Source organism: Hordeum vulgare, chromosome 5H (assembly GCF_904849725.1).
Source record: "Hordeum vulgare subsp. vulgare chromosome 5H, MorexV3_pseudomolecules_assembly, whole genome shotgun sequence".
NCBI lineage: Eukaryota > Viridiplantae > Streptophyta > Magnoliopsida > Poales > Poaceae > Hordeum > Hordeum vulgare.
In genome coordinates this window covers 66154496-66168077 of record NC_058522.1, presented here as the reverse complement: position 1 = coordinate 66168077, position 13582 = coordinate 66154496, and positions in this window count along the sequence as shown.

Here is a 13582-nt window from a genome sequence, read left to right as displayed (position 1 = left end):
TTAGAGGCTCAATAGTAATGGACAGTACGCGAAGACAAGTAGACAGTTCATTCATCAGCATGTATTTACTAATCATCCACCTTGAGATATCTATCCAGAACATCTCGCCGGTATTAAGTTGTGAGCCCCACCCAAAGTGTAAACTCAAAGCAACGAACAACTGCATTAACGAACTATGCGTAAGGTAAACAATCCTTGCAACCGCGGTCACAAGCACCGTTGTTTTATCCCTGGTGGCAACAACACATCCCCTAGTCTCATGTTTCTGTCACCCAGGCTAAACATCGAGGGGCATGAACCCACAATCATGCATAACGCTCCCTCTTGGAGTTACAATCTACTACTCGACCAAAGCAATAAATAGCAACGGAGAACATGCATGAATCACTAAGGAACATAATATAAAAGGATAATCAAATATATAACTCATAACAATCTGCACATAATCTCATAATCCATCGGATCCCAACAAACCGAGCATAGCAATAACAAGAGAATTACATAGATGCCTCGATCATGCAGGGCAGCTCACAAGGACTAACCATTGAAGCACAAGATTGGAGAGAATACATCACATAGCTACTAGTCATGGACTCATGGTCCAAGGAGAACTACTCACGGCACGTCCGGGAAGCGTCCATGGCGATGGAGAAGCTCCCGGAGGTCAATCCTCCCTCCGGTAGGGTGCCGGGAAGAGGTCTCATGACGCTCCCGATCTCGAAAGCGCTGCGGCGGCGGAACGATGGAGAAATTTGCGATTCTGGATCCCGTAAATGGTTTTCCTCGTCAAGGGGTAAATATAGGCGAAAGGAGGGCACCGGAGGGGCGTGGGCCCCACCCAGGCGGCCTGTGGGCGCGACCAGGGGGTAGGCCGCGCCAGGAGGTCGCTTGGATGGCCCCTGGCCCCCCTCTAGCCCATCTTCGGTGATCTGGAAGCTTCCGTTGCATTGATTTTTTATATATTTTTCTCGGGATTTTTCGGGCTTCGGAAAATTTGGTAAAAGCCCCTGCAAAATAGACATCAACAGACAGAAACTGGCACTGGGTGCACTGAGTTAGTAGGTTAGTCCAAATATGTGTAAAAAGATATAAAATTGTAGCAAAACATATAACAATGTCAACCAAAAGATCATGGAGCAAGCATAAATTATAGATACGTTTGGAACGTATCAACATCACCAAGGTTAATTCCTGCTCGTCCTCGAGTATGTAAATGATAACACAATAATTTCTGTGGTGACATGCTAACACACATATAAGAACTTCAAAGTAAAGCAAGTGAGATATGCAATTCAAGTCAAAACAATAACAAGCAAGAGTCTATATCTAGTATTGAAATTAGCAAAGTAAGAACATAAATTAAGGTGCAATAGCTCTCGCTGTCCGTGACTCGAATGTCTCCAAATGGTGTTTGCGTGCAAGAATTGGGAGATGGTTTTAGAGCATAAAATATTTTTTAATTTAGAACTCAATCTACTAAACCTCACACTTGGTCTCCTTTGGAATTTTATTTTGACTCATCCCCAGACCACTAGTCAGGCACAAGTCAAAATGATCCTCTCCCTTTTGACTTTGAGCACTCATGCAATGGATGAGCGTAAGCAAGATATGTTGGCACTTAGGGTGGCAAATAGAATAATGATGGGGAAGGAAGAAAAAAAGGTGTGAAAGGCTCACATCAATGAGGACAACCATAGGCGAGAGTAAGCCAAATGATAGACATGATGCGAGGAGTAGGGATTGCCATGCTACGGATGCACATATGAGCTAAGGTAAGCTCTCCAAATGAAATAGTGGGGGTGCATCCAACTTGCTTTCTCACGAAGACCTAGAGCTCATCTGAGGAGGCTCATTACTGGAATATGCAAGCCAAGTTCTATAGTGTAAGGGTCCCCACATAGTTATGCATGAATGATAATCTCTATGTAGTACAAATATATCAATGGAGTACGAGTGTGGATCTTCCAAAAGGAATAGTAGTGTTGCCCCCTTCTCTCTTTTTATTTCTTTTTTTGTGGCCTCTTTGGCTCTTTCTTTTTTATCTCTCATTTGACCTCTTAGGGATCTCTTAATTTGTCCTCTTTGGGATCTTTTCCTCTCTTAAGGGCAACACTCTATGTTTTACAAGAATAAAAATAAAAATCATCACACTTTATAAGAAGTACTCAACATAAACACAACTGAAAACTATCATGATGTATGCAAATGTATGCCTCTGCAAGTGTAGCAGGATATGCAATAAAACTAGCGCGTCATGTAGCAATAATAAGGGCAAGGGCCAACTAGCATGCGGCTCCTCGATCAAGCAAAAGCATGTATGACATGAAGATCAAGTCGTGAGATGGTGGATGTTGCATGGCAATGTATCTCAGAAAGGCTATGGAAATGCCTTAATAGGTAGGTATGGTGGTTGTTTTGAGGAAAGATATAATGAGGCTTATGTATGAGAGAGCGTATCATGTCATGGGTTCGGATGCACCGGTGGAGTTTGCACCAACTCTCAAGATGAGAAAGGGTAGTGCACGGTACCGAATAGGCTAGCAAAATATGGATGGTGGAAGTGCCAACAATCGAATACTCACATTAGTCCAAAGAACTCATACACTTATTATCGGTAACACTCTATCTAGTTAGGAAATTCACAAAGAGACAAGTACCCCAAGGAGGAGTGTTTGGGGGTTTGGTTATCCTTGCGCATCCTCGACTCATGGTAACGTGAGGGTACTCTATATATTCCAACCCCTCCACAGGTTAGCGCTCAATTTAGTAGCTAGAGTTCTCAACTAATTTTTAGTTTTTGGAAAACACATGGATTTCCTAAAATACGACACCTATCACTAATAGGCTTAAGCTCTTGGCACCAATAGTCCAAACATTACTCAAATCAATACCTCAAAACTATTGCAAGTTACTACTATACTTAAATAGCAACCTCAGTTACCTACTCATGCAAGACACACAACTCAGTGCAACAAGCCAACTCTCTAAACAAGATAAGCATGATAACTCAAGAGAGTTCCAAAAGAAACCTAAATAACAGCTCTTTAAAAGATATAGCATGAAAAATAAGAGCTAGGCATAGTGATTGCAACAGAAAAGTAAATGAAAGCGGTAAATGATGGAGGTGTAAACAATGGTGGTGATATGGACCGGAGTCACATGACGTTCACTAGTGATGTCTCTCTCCCAAAACATGATAAATAACTATGCTTGGGTAAACAAATTACAGTTGGGCAATTGACAGAATTATAAACGCACCGCAATGCTAATTGTGCTACTTGAAAGTTAGAGGCTCAATAGTAATGGGCAGTACACCAAGACAAGTAGACCGTTTATTCATCAGCATCTACTTACTAATCATCCACCTTGAGATATCTATCCAGAACATCTCGCCGGTATTAAGTTGCGAGCCCCACCCAAAGTGTAAACTCAAAGCAACAAACAACTGCATTAACGAACTATGCGTAAGGTAAACAATCCTTGCAACCGAGTCACAAGCACCGTTGTTTTATACGTGGTGGCAACAACACATCCCCTAGTCTCATGTTTCTGTCACTCAAGCTAGACATCGAGGGGCATGAACCCCCAATCATGCATAACGCTCCCTCTTGGAGTTACAATCTACTACTCGACCAAAGCAATAAATAGCAACGGAGGACATGCATGAATCACTAAGGAACATAATATAAAAGGATAATCAAATATATAACTCATAACAATCTGCACATAATCTCATAATCCATCGGATCCCAACAAATCGAGCATAGCAATAGCAAGAGAATTAAATAGATGCCTCGATCATGTAGGGCAGCTCACAAGGACTAACCATTGAAGCACAAGATTGGAGAGAAGAAATCACATAATTACTGGTCATGGACTCATGGTCCAAGGAGAACTACTCACGGCACGTCCGTGAAGCATCCATGGCGGTGGAGAAGACCTCGGAGGTCAACCTCCCTGTGGCAGGGTGTGAGGAAGAGGTCTCCTGACGCTCCCGATCTCGGAGGCGCTGCGGCGGCGGAGCAATGGAGAAATTCGCGATTCTGGATCCAGTATAGGGTTTTCCTCGTTAAGGGGTAAATATAGGAGGAAGGAGGGCACCGGAGGGCGTGGGCCCCACCCAGGCGGCATGTGGGCGCGACCAGGGGGTAGGTCGCGCAAGGAGGTCGCCTGGACAGCCCCTGGCCCCCTCTGGCCCATCTTCCGTGATCTGGAAGCTTCTGTTACGCTGATTTTTTATATATTTTTCTCAGGATTTTTCGGGTTTCGAAAAATTGGGTAAAAGCCCCTGCAAAATAGACATCAGCAGAGAGAAACTAGCATCGGGTGCACTGAGTTAGTAGGTTAGTCCAAATATGTGTAACAAGATATACAAGTGTAGCAAAACATATAACAATGTCACCCAAAAGATCATGGAACAAACAGAAATTATAGATACGTTTGGGACGTATCAGGCAGCATGGCCGCGAGGTGACTTTTTGGGTTGTTCGAATAAAGCAATTCCCTGTATTTTGCATCACCCCGAGCGGGCGTTTTCTGGATGTGTAACGAACTCGATTAACCTTCACTTGACGGTGTAGCTTGTTTGAATCTTAAGATCTGGTGTTCCACCGCCGTCGGGGGCTGACACGCACCCACAGTTGCCCGAGGATGTACCCACTGTGAGGGGTTAGACATGGCATTTGTGCAGGACTTGTGCTTGCAGCACCGAGAAATCTACGTAACCGAGCTCCGGCTCACGGGCTAGCCACCCGTGCTAGTCATCTAGCCAAGGTCCTTAGTGCCGCGTTGTCTCGACGAACCGTCGTGAGCAGACAAAGGGGACATGACTTGGCTCACGCAGCCACTGGATGGGTGCCTTGCCGCCTCACACGATGACTACCCTGATGACGTGCTCTTACGACTACGCGAGGCGTGAACAACGCTCATGTTTGGGTCGTAGGGGCACGCAACGGTTGAAAGGTTCGATATGGTTGACTAGAGGGGGGGGGGCGAATAGGCAACTAACAAATTTTAAACTTTTCTTTAAACAAATTAGGTTTAGCAACAAATAAGTTGCCTAGATATGCAACTATGTGAGCAACCTATATGATGCTAACAACAACAATAATAAGGAAGAAGTAAATACAAGTATAGGTTAGAGATAACCACAAGTGGAACCGATGAAGACGAGGATGTGTTTCCGAAGTTCCTTCCCTTTGAGGGGAAGTACGTCTCCGTTGGAGAGGTGTGGAGGCACAATGCTCCCCAAGATGCCACTAAGGCCACCGTATTCTCCTCACGCTCTCACACAATGCTAGGTGCCATGATTCCACTAAGTGGTGCCCTTGAAGGCGGCGACCGAACCTTTACAAATAAGGTTGGGGCGATCTACACAACTCAATTGGAGGCTCCCAACAAGACCACGAAGCTTCACCACAATGGAATATGGATTCGAGGTGACCTCGACCGTCTAGGGTGCTCAAACACCTAAGAGTAACAAGATCTGCGGGGGATTAGTGGAGGGATCAAATTTCTATTGGTGTAAGTGTAGATCGAGGCCCTCTCAACCAAACCCTAGAATATCAACAAGTTTTCTTGGCTAGGGAGAGAGATCGGGCTAAAATGGAGCTTGGAGCAACAATGGATCTTAGGGGGGAAAAGGTAGGTTTCTTAGGGAAGAAGAACTCCTTTATATACTGGGGAAGGGAATCTGCCCATTACCCACCCCATGTACATGAGCCAGAGCGGTACTACCTCTCCTCGGAGCGGTATTACCGATGATAAGAGGTAGTACCGCTCAGGGGAGCGGTACTACCGTTCAGGCAGAGGGAGGCCAGGAGAGAACCGAGGAAGAGCACCTAGTACCGCCCCGGAGCGGTAGTAACAAGCGGTAGTACTGCTCTGCGGGCGGTACTACTGCCCACTACTACCACAAAACTCGTCCAAAAAGTGTTCGCACTTTTGGAGAGCGGTACAAGCCAGAGGCACCAGCAGAGCACTACCGCTCAGAGTGGTTCTACCGTCGGCCGGATGGTACTACCGGTGATAAGCGATAGTACCGCTCCAGGGAGCGGTACTACCGCTTGGAATTTGCATGGCAGGGTTAGGCAAGGTAGAATGCTCCATCGAAGCGGAAAAGGGGGGAGGAAGAAAGTGTACGTGATGATTCCACCCATACTTTTCCAAAGTGGATCCCCTCTTATAGTACGACTTTTCCTACGACTCAAGTCCACTGGCAACGAAGCGTAAGAGCGAAAACCGTCTTCACATCAAAACACCGAGGGGCAAGAATTGTCTTTATACAAACCGAGGAAATACCTGAAAGGCTTATTGCACACGATTAGTCTGCATAAGTGTCGTCATCAATCACCAAAACTACTCGGGTAGAAATATGCCCTTACAACCTCCCCCTTTTGTAGCGTAATGTAGCATAAAATCAAATAATTTCCTACGCATATTCAAATCTTCCTATGGAGAGACAAGCAACGAGAGAGGGGTGAGTGCATCTTCATACCTTTGAAGATTGCTAAGCGAAAGCGTTACTAGGACGCGGTTGATGGAGTCGTACTCGCGGCGATTCAGATCGCGGTGTGATTCCAATCTAGTGCCGAACTACGGCACCTCCGTGTTCAACACACGTGCAGCCCGGTGACGTCTCCTGCACCTTGATGCAGCAAGGAGGAGGGAGAGGTTGGGGAAGAACTCCAGCAGCACGACGACTTGGTGTCGATGGAGAGACGAGGTCTCCCGGCAGGGCTTCGCCAAGCACCGGCGGAGAGCAGGAGAAAGAAGGGCAGGGCTGCGCCGACGGAGAAGGAAAAGTCTGTCTCCAAACGCCCAAAAGTGCCCACTATATATAGGAGGAGGGGAGGGGGGTGCCACCCCTAGGGTTCCCACCCTAGGTGGTGCGGCAGCCCCCCAGATGGGAGGTGCGGCGGCCAGGACATGGAGGTGTTGGAAATATGCCCTAGAGGCAATAATAAAATGGTTATTATCATATTTCCTTGTTCATGATAATCGTTTATTGTTCATACTATAATTGTATTAACAGGAAACAGTAATACATGTGTGAATAAATAGATCACAATGTGTCCCTAGCAAGCCTCTAGTTGGCTAGCTCGTTGGTCAATAGATGATCATGGTTTCCTGATCATTGGCATTAGATGCCATTGATAACGGGATCACATCATTGGGAGAATGATGTGATGGACAAGACCCAATCCTAAGCATAGCACTCGATCGTATTGTTCGTATGCTAAAGCTTTTCTAATGTCAAGTGTCTTTTCCTTCGACCGTGAGATTGTGCAACTCCCGGATACCGTAGGAGTGCTTTGGGTGTATCAACGTCACAACGTAACTAGGTGACTATAAAGGTGCACTACGGGTACCTCTGAAATTGTTTCTTGGGTTGGCACGAATCAAGATCGGGATTTGTCACTCCGTGTGATGGAGAGTTATCTATGGGCCCACTCGGTAGAACATCATCATGAGCTCAATGTGACTAAGGAGTTAGTCACACGATGACGTGCTACGAAACGAGTAAAGAGACTTACCGGTAACGAGATTGAACAAGGTATGGGTATACCGACGATCGAATCTCGGGCAAGTTCTATACCGACAGACAAAGGGAATCATATACGGGATTGATTGAATCCTTGACATTGTGGTTCATACGATGAGATCATCGTGGAGCAAGTGGGAGCCACCATGGGTATCCAGACCCCGCTGATGGTTATTGGCCGGAGAGGTGTCTCGGTCATTTTTGTGTGTCTCCCGAACCCGTAGGGTCTACACACTTAAGGTTCGATGACGCTAGGGTTATAGGGAATTGTTATACGAGGTTACCGAAAGTTGTTCGGAGTCCCGGATGAGATCTCGGATGTCACGAGGAGCTCTGGAATGGTCCGGATGGTTTCGGACACCGGAAGTGTTTCGGGCATCATCGGTAACGTACCGGGACCATCGGGACCACCCGAGGTGGCCCCGGGGGGGTCCACCGAAGGGGGGCAACGACCCCGGGAGGTAAGATGGGCCAAGTGGGGGAGGGAACCAGCCCCTAGGTGGGCTAGTGCGCCTCCCCACTCAGCCCAATGCGCAGGGGAGAGGGAAGGGGGGCAAACCCTAAGCCAGGTGGGCCTAAGGCCCACCACGGGTGCGCACCACCCTTCCTCCCTGCCCTGGCAGCCGCCCCCTCTCCCATCTAGGGCTGCCGCACCCCTTGGGGGTGGGAACCCTAAGGGCTGCGCCCCCTCCCCCTCCCCATATATATAGTTGAGGTTTCGGGGCTGTTTTGGACACGGTTTCCTCTCTCTCTCGGCGCAGCCCTGCCCTTCTTCCTCCTCCTCTCTGCCGGTGCTTGGCGAAGCCGTGCCGGGAGACCTCGTTTCTCCATCGACACCACGCCGTCGTGCTGCTAGAGTTGTTCCCCAACCTCTCCCTCCTCCTTGCTAGATCAACGTGCGGGAGTCGTCATCGGGCTGCACGTGTGTTGAACGCGGAGGTGCCGTAGTTCGGCACTAGATCGGAATCACACCGCGATCTGAATCGTTGCGAGTACGACTGCATCAACCGCGTTCTAGCAACGCTTCTGCTTAGCAATCTTCAAAGGTATGAAGATGCTCTTACCCCTCTCTCATTGCTGGTCTCTCCATAGGAAGATCTGAATATGCGTAGGAAAATTTTGAATTTATGCTACGTTACCCAACAGTGGCATCCGAGCCAGGTTTTCTATGCGTAGATTCTACGCACGAGTAGAACACAAAAGTTGTGGGCGATGATTTGTCAATTTGCTTGCCGCCACTAGTCTTATTCTTTTCCGGCGGTATTGTGGGATGAAGCGGCCCAGACCGACTTTACCCGTACGCTTACGTGAGACTGGTTCCACCGACAGACATGCACACCGTGCATAAAGGTGGCTAGCTGGTGTCTGTCTCTCCTACTCTAGTCGGATTGGATTTGATGAAAAGGGTCCTTATGAAGGGTAAATAGCTTTGGCATATCATCCTTGTGGCTATCACATAGGTAAGAAGGCGTTCTTGCTAGAAACCCAAACCAGCCATGTAAAACTTGCAACAACAATTAGAGGACGTCTAACTTGTTTTTGCAGGGTTTGACATGTGATGTGATATGGCCAAAGTTGTGATGTTGGATGTATGATGTATGAGATGATCATGTTATTGTAATAGGTTTCATGACTTGCATGTCGATGAGTATGACAACCGGCAGGAGCCATAGGAGTTGTCTTAATTTATTGTATGAGATGCAACGCCATGTGCTTACTACTTTTACTTCATTGCTAACGGTTAGCTATAGTAGTAGTGATAGTAGTAGTTGGAATGACGACTTCACGGAGACACGATGATGGAGATCATGGTGTCACACCGGTGACAATGATGATCATGCGATGCCTGAAGATGGAGATCGAAAGGGCAAAGATGATAATGGCCATATCATGTCACTAAATGATTGCATTGTGATGTTTATCATGTTTTTCATCTTATTGCTTAGAACGACGGTAGCATAATAAGATGATACCTCTTAAAATTTCGAGAACGTATTCCCCTAAATGTGCACCGTTGCGAAGGTTCGTTGTCTCGAAGCACCACGTGATGATCGGGTGTGATAGATTCTAACGTTCACATACAACGGGTGTAAGCCAGATTTACACACGCGAAACACCTAGGTTGACTCGACGAGCTTAGCATGTACAGACATGACCTCGAATACAAGAGACCGAAAGGTCGAACATGAGTCGTATGGTTGAATGCGATCATCATGCAGTTGCTCACCATGGTGACTAATCCGTCTCACGTGATGATCGGACACGGGTTAGTCAACATGGATCATGTATCACTTAGATGACTAGAGGGATGTCGATTTAAGTGGGAGTTCATACTTAATATGATTAAATGAAATTAATTGTCATGAACTTAGTCAAAAAAGGTTTGTCTTTATAAATATTGTAGATGGCCAACGTCAACCTCAATTTCAACGCATTCCTAGAGAAAAACAAGCTGAAAGATGATGGTAGCAACTATGCGGACTGGGTTCGCAACTTGAAGCTCATCCTTGAAGCAGTTAAAAAGGCTTATGTCCTTGATGCGCCGCTAGGTGACCCTCCCGCTCCCGTAGCAGCCTAGGACATTCTGAACGTCTGGCAAACGCGGAGCGATGACTACTCTCTGGTTAGGTGTGGCATGCTATATAGTTTAGAAACGGGGCTCCAAAGGCGTTTTGAGCAACACGGTGCATATGAGATGTTCCAAGAGCTGAAGCTCGTTTTTCAAGCTCATGCCCGGGTCGAGAGATATGAAGTCTCCGACAAGTTCTTTAGCTGTAAGATGGAGGAGAACAGTTCTGTCAGTGAGCACATACTCAAAATGTTTGGGTTACACGGTCGTTTGACTTCACTTGGAGTCAAACTGCCGGATGATGCTATAATTGACAAAATCCTCCAGTCTCTCCCACCAAGCTACAAAGGCTTTGTGCTTAACTACAACATGCAAGGGATGGAGAAGACCATTCCCGAGTTGTACTCGATGCTCAAGTCTGCAGAAGTAGAAATCAAGAAAGAGCATCAAGTGTTGATGGTCAACAAGACCACTGGTTTCAAGAAGGGCAAGGGTAAGAAGAACTTCAAGAATGACGGCAAAGCTGTTGCCGCGCCCGGTAAGCCAGATGCCGGGAAGAAGAAAAAGAATGGACCCAAGCCTGAGACTGAGTGCTTCTATTGCAAGGGAAAGGGTCACTGGAAGCGGAACTGCCCCAAATACTTAGCGGACAAGAAGGCCGGCAACATTAAAGGTATATGTGATATACATGTTATTGATGTGTACCTTACCAGCGCTTGTAGTAGCTCCTGGGTATTTGATACCGGTGCTGTTGCTCACATTTGCAACTCAAAGCAGGAACTGCGGAATAAGCGGAGACTGGCCAAGGACGAGGTGACGATGCGCGTCGGGACTGGTTCAAAGGTCGATGTGATCGCCGTCGGCACGCTACCTCTACATCTACCGTCGGGATTAGTCTTAAACCTTAATAATTGTTATTTAGTACCAGCTTTAAGCATGAACATTGTATCAGGGTCTTGCTTAATGCGAGACGGCTACTCATTTAAGTCAGAAAATAATGGTTGTTCTATTTATATGAGTGATATGTTTTACGGTCATGCTCCGCTGGTGAATGGTTTATTCTTGATGAATCTCGATCGTGATGTTACACATATTCATAGTGTGAGTACCAAAAGATGTAAAGTTGATAATGATAGTCCCACATACTTGTGGCACTGCCACCTTGGTCATATCGACGTTAAGCGCATGAAGAAGCTCCATACTGATGGACTATTAGAGTCTCTTGACTTTGAATCATTTGACACATGCGAACCGTGCCTCATGGGCAAGATGACTAAGACTCCATTCTCAGGAATAATGGAGAGAGCAACCGACTTATTGGAAATAATACATACTGATGTGTGTGGTCCAATGAACGTTGAAGCTCGCGGTGGCTATCGTTATGTTCTCACTCTCGCCGATGATTTGAATAGGTATGGGTATATCTACTTGATGAAGCACAAATCTGAGACATTTGAAAAGTTCAAGGAATTTCAGAGTGAGGTCGAGAATCAACGTGACAGAAAAATTAAGTGTCTACAATCTGATCGTGGAGGAGAATATTTGAGTCACGAGTTTGGCACGCACCTAAGGAAGTGTGGAATCGTTTCACAACTGACGCCGCCTGGCACACCGCAACGCAACGGAGTGTCTGAACGTTGTAATCGCACTTTATTAGATATGCTACGATCTATGATGTCTCTTACCGACCTACCGCTATCATTTTGGGGATACGCATTAGAAACTGCCGCATTCACTTTAAATAGGGCACCGTCTAAATCCGTTGAGATGACACCGTATGAACTATGGTTTGGCAAGAAACCTAAGTTGTCGTTTCTAAAAGTTTGGGGCTGCGGTGCTTACGTGAAGAAACTTCAACCAGAAAAGCTCGAACCCAAAGCGGAGAAATGCGTATTCATAGGATACCCTAAGGAAACTATTGGGTATACCTTCTATCTTAGATCCGAAGGTAAAACCTTTGTTGCTAAGAACGGATCCTTTCTAGAGAAAGAGTTTCTCTCGAAAGAAGTAAGTGGGAGGAAGGTAGAACTTCATGAGGTAATTACACCCCCTCTCGAACAGGATAGTAGCGCAGCGCGGGAAGTTGTTCCTGTGGCGCCTACACCAACTGAAGAGGAAGTTAATGACGATGATCATGAAGCTTCGGATCAAGTTACTACTGAACCGCGAAGGTCCACAAGGGCACGCTCCGCACCAGAGTGGTACGGCAACCTTGTGATGGAAATCATGTTGTTAGACAACGGTGAACCTTCGAACTATGAAGAAGCGATGGCGGGCCCGGATTCCAACAAATGGCTTGAAGCTATGAAATCCGAGATAGGATCCATGTATGAGAACAAAGTATGGACTTTGGTGGACTTGCCCGATGACCGGCGAGCCATAGAAAATAAATGGATCTTCAAAAAGAAGATTGATGCAAACGGTAATGTAACCGTTTATAAAGCTCGACTTGTCGCAAAGGGTTTTCGACAAATTCAAGGAGTTGACTACGAAGAGACTTTCTCTCCCATAGCGAAGCTGAAATCAGTCCGAATCATGTTAGCGATTGCCGCCTTTTATGATTATGAAATTTGGCAAATGGACGTTAAAACGGCGTTCCTTAACGGGAACCTTAAGGAAGAGTTGTATATGATGCAACCAGAAGGTTTTGTCGACCCTAAGGGTGCTAACAAAGTGTGCAAGCTCCAGCACTGCATCTATGGGCTGGTGCAAGCATCTCGGAGTTGGAACATTCGCTTTAATGAGGTGATTAAAGCGTTTGGGTTCATACAGGTTTACGGAGAAGCCTGTCTGTACAACAAAGTGAGTGGGAGCTCTGTAGCTTTCGTCATACTGTATGTGGATGACATATTATTGATGGGGAATAATATAGAGATGTTGGAGAGCATAAAGGCCTATTTGAACAAGAGTTTTTTCAATGAAGGACCTTGGAGAAGCTGCATACATATTAGGCATCAAGATCTTTCGCAAAGTACATACCTTGACAAGATATTGAAGAAGTTCAATATGGAAAACTCAAAGAAAGGGTTCTTGCCAGTTTTTCAAGGTATGAGATTGAGTAAGAATCAGTCGCCGACCACGGCAGCAGATAGAGAGAAGATGAGTTTTGTCCCCTACGCTTCAGCCGTGGGCTCTCTTATGTATGCCATGCTGTGTACCAGACCTGATATAAACCTTGCCATAAGTTTGGTAGGAAGGTACCAAAGTGATCCCGGTATGGAACACTGGACAGCGGTCAAGAATATCCTTAAGTACCTGAAAAGGACTAAGGAAATGTTTCTCGTTTATGGAGGTGACGAAGAGCTCGTCGTAAAGGGTTATGCCGATGCCAGCTTCGACACAGATCCAGATGACTCTAAGTCACAGACCGGATACGTATATGTTTTGAATGGTGGGGCAGTGAGCTGGTGCAGCAGCAAGCAAGAAGTCGTGGCAGCATCTACATGTGAAGCAGGGTACATAGCTGCTTC